We start from the raw sequence: 12,550 nt of genomic DNA, 5'->3' as shown, positions 1-12,550 counted from the left end.
GCAAATGTCACGTAACTACTGTTCACCGTTTGGGAGTTATTGTGACGAATAGACGAAAACATGTATTTTCTGTTTTATATTGTAGTGTAAAAGAAGATTAATAACACATGTCGACGATTACGTTTTCTTTTTCACTCTCTCTTTATTCAATTGTATATAAGATTTAGATGTTTAATCTATACGATATATCTAAAAAATTTCGAATTTAAAGTAAAACCTAGATACTTTGCTGTATTTTATCAATCTAAAGTTTTTCATCCATATAAATTTAACTAATTCTTCGACAGCAAAAGCTTTTTTCTTTCTATAAAAAAACACTGCAATGCTTTTAGTGAGATTTGAAGTGGCATGTTGTTTGTCAAACCGTTTTTTAATCATTTAAAATTTATGTTGTAGTTTATCTACTTCACGACTGGGAGCATTTATAGGAGCATATTATCGTTGGGTTGTCATAAAATATAATGTTTTTATCGTTTCTATGCAAAAATATTGTAAATATCAAAGGTATTTAAATTGAACATCGGGAACCAATCTGTAGACCAATCTGTCTGCGATTTGAAATATCATATTTCCAACCAGCTGCACTGTTAACTTATAGGGCATTCAAACGATCATTCCAAACATTGTGAAAAGGAAATACCAACTCGCATCGACAAACAGCCTAAAAATAAGAAAGAACTCAATGCTAAAAATTTGTAGGATTTCATATCCCGAGGCGTTAATTACTCGCAAGAAATTTAAAAACATCATTTTTTGTACGAAAAAACGCGATAGACAATGCGTCTATGCTGCGTAAAAACCACTATTGTCACATACCTCTTTTATTAACGACTTCAAAAATGCCCACATTGTAATTTCCTTTTGAGGCGTAGAAATGGGAGCAAAAAGCGATGTTATTAGCTCACCAATATCCTCATATATCTCAAGAATATAAAATATGCTACACTTTGTCACATCATCAGACGGGCAGATGAGCTCAGACAGTAGACGGCATTCGAGACGAGCAGCATTGCTTTCAAGTCAGAGATGACAGACGGGCGGAGATAGATAAAGACGACATTTGAGGTAAACTGAGGAAGATCTGTATTGACACGAGATACATAAGCGGATCGTCCAGAGAGTATAGATACAAGATAGCATTCACAAGACTCTGAAATAAATCTGCACTCATGATACTACACTATTTGTGTAATGTGCTCAATTGTACCTAAGTGAATAAACTGGTACAAATTTTCTGGCTACAAAGTCACATGAATTATTTTTAATTTATTACTAAAAATTCTACAATTATAAACGAATGATTCAACCGAAGCTACTGGACAATAAAAAAAATTTAATTTATATAATGCTTGTATGACAAATACGATGTTCAAGAATACTGCTGGTGAACATTCTTCTGCCAAATCATTTGAGAATATTATTTACATCTCAACGTTGGTAGCAGAATGAAAGCATCTAAAGTCAAATTATTCATCTGACAGGAGTAGTTTATTTTGTAATATATTTTCATATATTTAGCTATCAGCATAACTAGAAAAAAGCGTAGGGTCTGTACTCGGTTTACGAAGAATAGTACAACTTGTTTGACAACTTCACGTGTCTGGAATATATAGACAGGAGAGAGACAAGTTTATAATGCTTAAAAAGTAATAATTGACAATCAGTGGAAGATTATAAAAAGCGGTGTTAGCGATAAAGCAATTTCCGGAGGCTTTGCGATTGGGAAATCGCTTAATAATATTTTACAGTTCGTTGTTAAAAAGGAAATTTTTTCCACTGATTTTAAAAAAGCTCTATATTAATAATTAAGTCTCTAAGATTATGTAATTTCTCTAATTTATATGTAAAAGTCTGGTAATAAGGCTGACTATTATTGGTACCATACAACATTTTTCTTAAAAAAAGTATGTAAATCTTGTGGTAAAATGGCAATTTATATAAATTTAAAAAAGTACATAATCTTAGAGACCTAATAATTAATATAGTTATTTTTAAAATCTAGTAAAAAAACATTTAGAAGGCAGTATTTAGGTACATACTCAACGATTACTTATGTAGTTGTTCGTCATGTCAATAATGGTTATTTTCTAAGAATATCGGCCACTAAAATAAATATCATATGTACATTTACAATTATGTAAGGTACTGCATTTCAAGCGTTTCATTTAAAGCACTGAGGCGAAAGCTGTAAGAAAGTTTGCATATCTTAAATAAATCAAGACATTCACGTTTAAATTTCAATTCACCCTGCAAGTCACATTTGTATATACCTTTCTATATTAACACACATTTGTAGTTTACTTTAAAACAAAGGATTCCATAAATTAAACACGTTCTATGACATGAAATAGCCCCAAAATCAGAATAGAGGTCGAACAATGCATGTTTCATTATAATGGAACCTATTTATAGTGGCTGTGTGTGACATCATGCTCTCTGTCTGAAACATCATGTTTTGTATTAATTAATTTTATTTTCTCGGCTGAAATTTTTTTTATTTATAAAGAGTTTTATTTATATGATAATTAATGCTTTTCCTAATATGCCTTTGAAAAACACGTAAAAAATATTCTCGTTTATCTCTCATGTTTTCGTCGTTAGCACAGATTTTCCTCGGGGATATATTTGTGACCTGTCACTGCTTTGACAAATGTTTTCTTTTTCACCAAGGGTAAAATTTCTTTGGCGCGATCGGAATGGATTATCGTTAATAAGAAAATTTATATTTCTTTGGTGAGTGGAATTAACAGTATATGTCACAAATCTAAGACATGTTCATGTAACATTTTAACAATATATACTATGTGTATTTCAAGTAAATACATTAGGTTATTTTGTGTATTAAGTTCGATTTTAATTAGTAAAAATATGGAGTGATTAATATTGTTTAAAATAGCATTTTTATTATTAGTCTGTATTTAATTGTTTACGATTTTCATATGTGTTAAAAATTAACATTTTTATAAAACAGTTTAGATGAATATGTAGTATTAACTAAATTATTAAAACTTAATTAAAGTATGTTTTTATTAGTAATTTCGAGTTTTATGATCCAAGCAGTGTGACTTTATCAGCCAGTAAGACGTTTCATGGATTGGTCTGATATATATGCCTATATTTATATTGCTGGTTTCGAGTTTGGAAGCCAATGAGGTATGACTTTGAAATCAAATAGTCACTAGGAAAGCTGGTAACAGTTTATTTTTATAAATATATAAATTACTATAGATATAGATAAATGTAGAATCTGCTATCAGACGGTGAAATTGAAATGGTAGGTTTTGAAAGCCAGATTTTAGGTGGCGTGTCGAGTAGTATTATTGTCGACTGTGATTTCGTGGAGTAGTTTGGATTTGTCGTGATGATGTTTCTCATGTTAATGCAGTGTTCTGGCTCGTCTGCTGCTGTGATACTGTGGCTTCCTTGTTGTTTATTTTCTGCGTCTTTTATCACGTTTATAGTGCGTATTAAGTGTCATATATTTGATAATGATGGCTCGAGACTAATCTGACGAATCACAGATGAGCATGTAGCATCGCTTCTTGGAAACACCCACGACATTTGTTCACACCTTTAATTAAAAGGTAGAATATTAATCGTATTATACGCAGATTAAATGTATTATTAATCTAGCATTCTGAGTTGTAAAAATACTGTTTGTCACCCTATTTTTAGGACATGTTTGTTCAAAATGGTCGTTTAAATGCCCTATAAATGTTACAGATTGTTGAAACTTTCACACTAATCTTTGATAATAATAAATGGAGCTTATCTTAGGGTTAATATTAAGTTCTTCGAAATTTATAGAACCAATGGCCTTTTTAATTATGCATCAAATTCAAAAATAAAATAATTCTTTCACTGAATTCTTATTTTACTTATAAAAACTACAAAGACAAATTAAATAAATTATTTTTGGCTGAATAAAAATCGTTCGTTTTATGTGAATCAATTGATTTTTGCCTTGGTAGCTAAGATTCATAAAAAAATATTATTAAATGTGTGGTATATGGTAAAAAAACTGTTGAAGATAAATTACTCCTATTCTAGTTTATTGTATATATTGTAAATACTATTTATTATAATTTGTATACTTCCAGTCCATAAATTGCAATTCATGTTCACGATCCATCAATTTAATCTATCGATAGCAAGATAAGTGAATGTTTTGGATGTAACAAAAGTTTTCAATTCTTCGAAGGCTTTTCATATTTCCTGGGGCAAAATCGATGTATTGTGTCTTTGTTCTGTCAAAAAGACGCTTTGAGATGAATGGAAAAAAAACATTGTTCAAAAGTTTTTTTTAATTCATTTTAATATAGCCAGAATCTATTTACTTAAATTTTTATTTATATATGTTAAAAATATGTATACTATAATATAATTCCTGTCTTGATCTTGTTTTTCATTTGTAACTATATTTATGCAATTGTATATGCAATTTATTAAACAATTTTACAAATATTTTTGTAGTACTTTTGTATCCAATTTATATATAATATTTTTATCTCGAACTAAATAATATTAATTTCGGATAGTTTTTTGCATTTTTTAACATTAATTAAAATACGTCAATATTTAATCTCTTTGTTATAACTGTATAAGTAACTATATAACACCACGCTTATAAATATCGTTACTACTTATACTAGAGGGTGATGGTGCTGTTAATATTAATATTATGTATAAGCTTGTTTTCACTAATTTGATATTCTATATATTTGTAATTGATACTGATTCATATTATAAAATACATAGTATATCTAAAATATATAGCAAATGATTCATTATGAGTACAACGGATTTTACGATAAGCTCTAAAGGTGACTTGACCTCAAAATATACGATAAATTGCGGTCGGGCAATATGGCTCAAAATATCGTTCATTCTTTTTGCAAAGTGTCTCAATTTTTTGTTGTGGGGAAAATAGAAAAAACCCAGATTGGCACTTCAAAACGACGCAGCAACGTTGATAAAAAATTATATCTTGGAAATTTATTATTGCGAACACTTGCCAAATATGATATTGGCAAGATTTTCTGACATTTTTTTATTGTTTATTGTCCGAGCTATAGTTTAAGGAAAAATATAATATTATTAACTTTATAATATATAACCGACATAAAATAAATAAAATTGTGGTGTTATTTTATATTAAAAAAACCGCAATTAATGCTGAATACGTGATTTAAAAAATATTTCTACGTCACAATATCCTATACGTGTAATTTTGCGGATGCAGGTAATATTTGCGGATCTTTAAAACACTGTTATTAAAAACTCACAAAGCTTGTTAAAATTTAAGTTTAAACTGCCAGTCTTCCCTTGGCTCTTGATACCTGAGTTGTTGGTAAATTTACTTATGTCGAGACATTGCTCTTATGCCAAGGAAAATTAAAAAAAATGCAGGTGAATCGAAATATTAAACGAATTCCAGGACTATCTAATATTAAATATTATATTTTCTTACTTTTGAGTAAGATGCTAAAATCTAATAGTACAACATTGATAATTAAATATTTTTTTATATTATTATTTAATATATTGTCTTATGTATTATTTTTAAATGCTTGTAATTTTTATTTATATTTAGTTTAGGATATGTAATTGTATTAGAGGACAACAAAGTATAAGGAGGCTTACGTAATCTACTGAACTATAAATTAATGGCCGACTCGTAATCAAACGTTAGTCTTTGATTGCTTTTTTATTGATCTGGCTTTAATTTTACTTTCTTTGTAAAATATCTGTATTTGATGTAACGTACAAAATTAAAATGATTTAAAAAAATAAAATGTGATACTAAATATATGTTAATTTGCTACACATTTAAAAAAAACCTTCGATAAGTGCAATATTGATTATTTATAATTGTTCATAATCATACAACTTATTTTATGGTACATTACTGCCATGAAGCTAGTGAATATTTGAGTTAAATGGTAGTAGTATTTTCTAAAAATATATAAAGCAATATTAACTCAATTAATATGAAGAATTTATTTATATGCTTTACTTAAGTAGATTGATATCAAATGTGAAATGTGTCTCTGAACAATACGTAGCAATAACTAAGACTTTAAATATTCCACGTATTCCTATGGCAATATTCGTAAAAATATAAGATATTATTACTAACGATTAGTATAAATTAATGGAATGTTTACTTTTTATGATATATTTAGGATGCTATTTTTAGCTTGTTTTATTTAGAGCGGATCGTTAAGGGGTGGAATATATTTAAATAAATCGAGCTCAGAGGCGTTGGAGAATTATTTTATTCCACACCCGTAAATCCATCTACGCCCTTCTGTGCTACATTTTTTCACTTAAATTATTCATGATTTACAAGATGTGTTCAAGACAGCTACGGCGAGACTCAATAAAAAGGAGACATGAAAGGGTTTCGAAGGGAGTATCTTGTGACGTCACACCAATAAGGACCTTCCCTTAGATTTTCCTTTCTTGCTCGAAACGGAAGATTGGCTGCCATATGTGGGTCAAGTACACATACGAGAAGGAAGGAAAAAATAAAAAATACAAGTCGCGAAGTGCTCCTCAAAACCAATAAAATGAGCAGGAGGGATCCAAAAATGGCATTTCGGTTGGTGTGTGCCGTGAAAATGCTTGGATTTATGAATTAGATTACATCGCTTTGCTTGATTTGTGAGATTCTCTCGAGAAGAAAATTTTACGTAGTGAGCCAGCTGAATGCAAAGGAAACGTTATGTTTAATATATTACTAGTGAACTTTAAGAAATATTTCAAAAGTTGTATATAATGCAAGTAAAATCATACATAATTTAACTAATGCGTATATGTGTACCATAGTGACTTATTCAATACATTTATAGATATAAATATTTGAATATTTCATAACACCTAAAAAATGGTAATAATGTCACATAAATTATATCGAACGTATATCCGTGTCGTGTGCTGATAGTAGAGACGTAAACCCAAATTTGTCATCTCATTTGTCATCATGGATAGTTCTCGAACTGACTGCGTTAACGCAAATATAGTATGATAGCTATCGCCAAAAACAGCTTTGTCCAGCTTCAACATCCAGCTTCTCAATGACCTTGCTTGAAGCAAAGTCATTGAGAAGCTGGATGGCTCGTGTAAGAGAAACGTGTTGATGTTCTTGCTATGACAATTAATAATATAGAACGCAATCGCGACTCTCTAGGATACTCTATAAAATGCAGATAAAATCGGTGAGCATTAATGGATTGTCGACACCACCCATTATTGACTTAAAATGCAATGATTTGTATCACAAAGCTCCTATAAAAATGGCGTTATGATATAAATACAAATACAATCCATAATATATTTTGTAAGAATATATAATAAATTACCCCTGCATTATATTTTACATCAAGGTGTTGATTTTGCTGAGATTCCTAGCAATGCAGACATATTCGGAGCATATATTCTGCTACTTAGAGTCATCGAGCGTCATTTTTCTTGTAGAAATATAAATTAAATCTGCATCTTCTCTAACAACCAGGCGTATTTCACTTTGCTAGAATTTCTGCTAATGAAGCCATATTCAATGGAGTATGAGCGTATCAACAGTTTTTTTAATAGCACCATTTGTTGTTGATCAGATTTTTTTTATATTCCTATTGTTAAAATAAAATACGGTACTTAAAGTTAATATCGTTTTCTAATAAAGATCAAAATAAATTAAGACATATTTTAATATATTAAAAAAATATTAATAAAAAAAGATATTTCATTATTTAATATAAAATTAAATACATGCATGTATAGTAATACACATACATTCATATTTATATACAGATTTAAAGAACATTTTCAGGAGCAGCAATTCTAAATTTGCATAATAATATAACATCCATATCTTGACCGATATTAATAATGGAAGCAAGCTCCTCTAAGGGGATTGGAAAACATTTTAAGCTATACAAGGGACTAATATAATAGTTTTGTATTGCAATCCTAATTTTCACCCCTTATTTAAATATGTAATCTTCTTTATTCGCATAAAAAAAACTGGATTTGTGCATAAACTAGAAATAATTTAACAATTGACTAGACATAAATTAGAATCAATTTAAGAAAAAGAGATATTTGAAAAAAACTTTATATGTAATATTTGTCAAATAAGGATGAACATATTTTTCTTTATAGATTATTGCGCAAACGAAAATTCCAGCATCTGGAATATAGGTGGTTGTTTGATAGGCAAAAATATTTTACTTTTAATTTCAATTGCTTTAAATTTGTTCTATTTTTAAGTAAAAAATTGGGTAAATATGTATAGAAAATATAAGCGTATCATACCAATGTAAATTACTAATATAATTGTCAAATATTTTTACATGATTTTCCACGCCTAAAATTGTAAAATCATGTATCGACTACAGCAGTCAAATTATCCTATTTCTATACAAGTTATACCTTGTAATTTTATTCAATATTAAAGTATTGCTCGGTTCTAAGTGTATCGGTTAAAAATAATTCATATCTTTAAGTTCTGACGATTTTCTTCTGAACCAACGACATATAAAAAAATAATAAACTCAGAAATAAGTCTGATAGTGATTTTACGCCACAAACAATTAAATGTTCAGATAAAACAGAATACGTAAAAAACCAAGCCATATTAATAAATAAATATTTCAGAAAGATCAGCTACTCTAATATAATTGTTCTGTAACATCTAAAGCATATTATTTTTAATTTGCCAAAAAAATCTAATATATTATTTTAAAGCAACAGTCGAGCATGTGAAATTCATACTTTGTACTTAAATTAAAAACAGCAAAAAAATAAAAATTGTTATTCAATTTTATTTTTGCAGATAAAGATAAAATATATACATTTATTGAAAAAAATTAAAATTATTTTTATGTGTAGCCTTCCGGGAAAACCACACTTCGTGTATTAAAACCACTGACTTAACGTTTAATTTGAGAAATATGCGGTTAATTAGGTAATTTATTAAAATTAATACATTGTTGGTGGTTATGAATCTATAAATATTAAAGATTGTAAATTTATTTGATGAATATTATTCAAGGTTTTAACGAAGGGAAATTGGAGTAATGTGATAATTGGCAGACCTTGACCTACTGCGTGGATACATCTTAAAATTGTTCAAGCACTCAAGAAAATGAGCGATGCTAATTGAGAGATAAAATTATATTAATAATAATATAAAGTAAAATTTCACCTTTTAAATTAAATTAAAATTAATAAATACATATTGTACCAATATATTGTAGTTTATACATATATGGTAAAATAATCTATAACATTGTTTGAATATAATTTTTGGTGCATTATTATTATTTTTATATTAGTAGTTTTTTTATTTATAATTGTGTTTAAGCAGTTAGTGCGAAGTAGAAATAAAATTATTTATAGTAATGCAGACTAGCAAAAATGAGTCAATCTGATCAATATTTATTATTAATTTTTATTTATTTACTTATCAGGTTCTAAAGCTAGGGCAATGTTTAGGTTCTAAAGTTAGGGAGAAAAAATCAAAAATAAAGAAACTCCCTAGGTTCTAAAGCTAGGGAGTTTCTTTATTTTTCCTAAATTTTAAGAATATATGAAAGTTATGCATAAAATAAAACTTTTTATATCGTTAGCTTTTTGACCAATTTCTATGTGCAGTTTTTTGCAATAAGAACAATAATAATTCACTGAATTTTAAAATCATATTTATTTTTGCTGTCCATATTTTTTTCTAATTTATATGTGCATTTTATGTACTGAATTAAAAACTTTTTCAATTGCTGTATAGTTCAAAATAATAAAAAAAACGACTTATTGATTTATTAATATATTTATTTTGTATGGGATAGAACATTAATCAAACATTACCTATGGGTGCGAAACATAACAACAGTTTTGAAGGAAACCAACATTTATTTTATAATTAATATTTCACTCTAAAGTCAAGTATGTCTGTTGTGTCGCCCATCAGTTATATGATATAATAATATATAAAATATTATTATATGGTATGTATTACATAGAAGTAGCACTTGTCTCAACAGTCACAGCTAACTTTGCAACTTGATCTAAGATATAAATTTTGTATTCAAAACACGTTGAAGCACTGAATGCTTTGTTCAGATTCAGGACAACGAGTTCCGCCACACTTTATTGAATTTAACTTTCTCAGTCACTTTACGCGTTATTCGATTTGCGTTAAAAAATATTAGAATATGTGATTATTTTAAATATAATATACAACATTTTTTTTATTATTGACTGTGATAAATTTATCCTAATATCCATGATGTTATATTTTCTCTTTGTTGTATATATATATATATACATATATATCGACTAGAATAAGTAAATAGTGTAAACAATGCAATCTAACCGTTGCAAAGAGGGTCGAAATTTTATATTTCCACGTCGTCGCGGATTTTCTCGGACGAGGGCAAAATTGCTTCCGAATGTTTTTCCGCAAAATTTTCCCCGCAAGCCGTACAATCTTTCTTTACCTTTTTTTCTCTCCACGTCACCTTTTTATGCTGCCTCACTTTTAGTATTCAACGGACGACATTGAATCGCCAGGGAGACAAAAAAGTATCCATGAACGACACTTCCTTGGCGCCAGACAATGCCTTCGACCTTTTCTTTCATGTCGTATTATTCTATTTTTTTACCATTGTAATGGGAAAAAATCCTAGCTTATCGCAAATTATAATAAATGGAAATTGCAATTTTCGATGAATCAATCTTATTTACAATTAGATATAACTTGAACTTGATAAATAACTCTTGTTTCTAAGAAATATTATTGTTAAAAACACACGATTAATAAAAATAATAATTTAATAATAAGCACTATATTGAAATGATATATGTATTAGAATTCCAAGTATTCGCGTCGTTCGAACTTTCGTTAATCTCCTTCACGAAGTTGATTTGTTTTTAACGAACGAAACTTTAAGCGAAACTTTCGAAAACCTTTCAATTCATTATCCATTTTTTGTAAATATCTTTATATAAACTTATACAGTATCCGTTTTTGCGACGTGATTGAAAAAAACATTAAACACAAGATGACCTTTCATATCTCATGTTAATAAATAATGCTTGTTTCTTAAATTATTTTACCATGAATTTATTTTAATTATTTAGAAATATCAATATAAAAATAATTATGTAATATTTGTGAACCTAATGTAATGTGTTTAAAGATATGTTTCATTAAATACTCAACATAATACTTTATTAACTAAAACTAAATAGTAATATTGACATTTATGATTTTTGACTGTGTGAGATCTTTACAAAACATTAAAATATTTTTAAAATATATTTAAGAATTGTTAATGTAAATTATAAGTACACAAGAATTGTATATTTTCAATGCATTATATATAGATGTAGAGATCACAATTTATTTACTTGTTTATGAAAGGTATTTATTAATATAACATATATGATTTTATGATCTACTTCACAAAAGTATAAAGAGTGTAAAAATAAATTTATTAATATGTAGTATGTACACATGACTCTAATTAAACAAGATTTGAGTTAAACGTTAAAAAAAATATTTAGTATGATTAAATTAGAGTAATTAAAAATAACAATAATAACATTGCTTAAATTAAATCAAAATATTATAAAAATATGGTTCACTATACATTTTTATATACTTTTTTACTGTGCTTTTTCTAAATATATTTATTACTAATAAGAGCAACATAAATCTTCAACAGAATATTGGTTGATATTATTTTAAATATTAGCAAATATACATTTGCGAATTTTAATATCTGAACAAAACTTATTTTGCACTTTTCATTTTGTGCAACACTTAAAAACTTTTTCGTCCGATCTTTTTCATTAAAGTTACTTCATCTGCAGTCGTTGATACAATGTGTCATTTAAACTGTTTTATAAACTTTTTTAATTTCAGAAATAAAAACATCCAAAGAGGGCGTGATTCATAGTAATATTACGAATCTTTAGCGAAAAAATATATTTTCCGAATTAAATATTCAAGGAAATTTCGACTAAAGATTTCCTACTGACGTGTGCATTTCAGAGCAGGAAAATTATTTTACAAAACATGTTACGCATCAATTAATCGCAATAATATTATATTATGTTTGTTGAATATAATTAGATTAAGAATCGATAGTATTTTGCACCTAAGGTATGGAATATTTACATTACATCAGTGAAAATTATGGAAAAGCCATCATGCGTTGCCTACCGTCAAAAATGCGTACGTTGCTAAATTGTAATTGTGGTTGATCCTAAGTCGTATTAAATGGCAAAATTTATATTGGGATTTGGGCCGAACCGCCGTAAATGGCTGCTTAAATTGTTTGCCCTCCGGAAGTCGAATGTTGAAACTTCGAAATGAGAATCGGAGTAAAAGCACCGAGATATTGACATAATAGAAAGTAATTATTTGATTTTTTCGTTTTTAATAAGAATAAATTCTAACAAAAAGCGTATAAAGAGAAGAAGAGAGCGCTCATTGTTTCTTAATTGCAGTATGATTAACTTTAGCAAACGCACATATAATGAG

This window comes from Plectrocnemia conspersa, unplaced genomic scaffold, assembly GCF_051122295.1.
Source record: "Plectrocnemia conspersa isolate PC_06_02 unplaced genomic scaffold, ASM5112229v1 ptg000002l, whole genome shotgun sequence".
NCBI classification, from domain to species: Eukaryota; Metazoa; Arthropoda; class Insecta; order Trichoptera; family Polycentropodidae; genus Plectrocnemia; species Plectrocnemia conspersa.
This window is presented reverse-complemented; position numbering follows the sequence as displayed.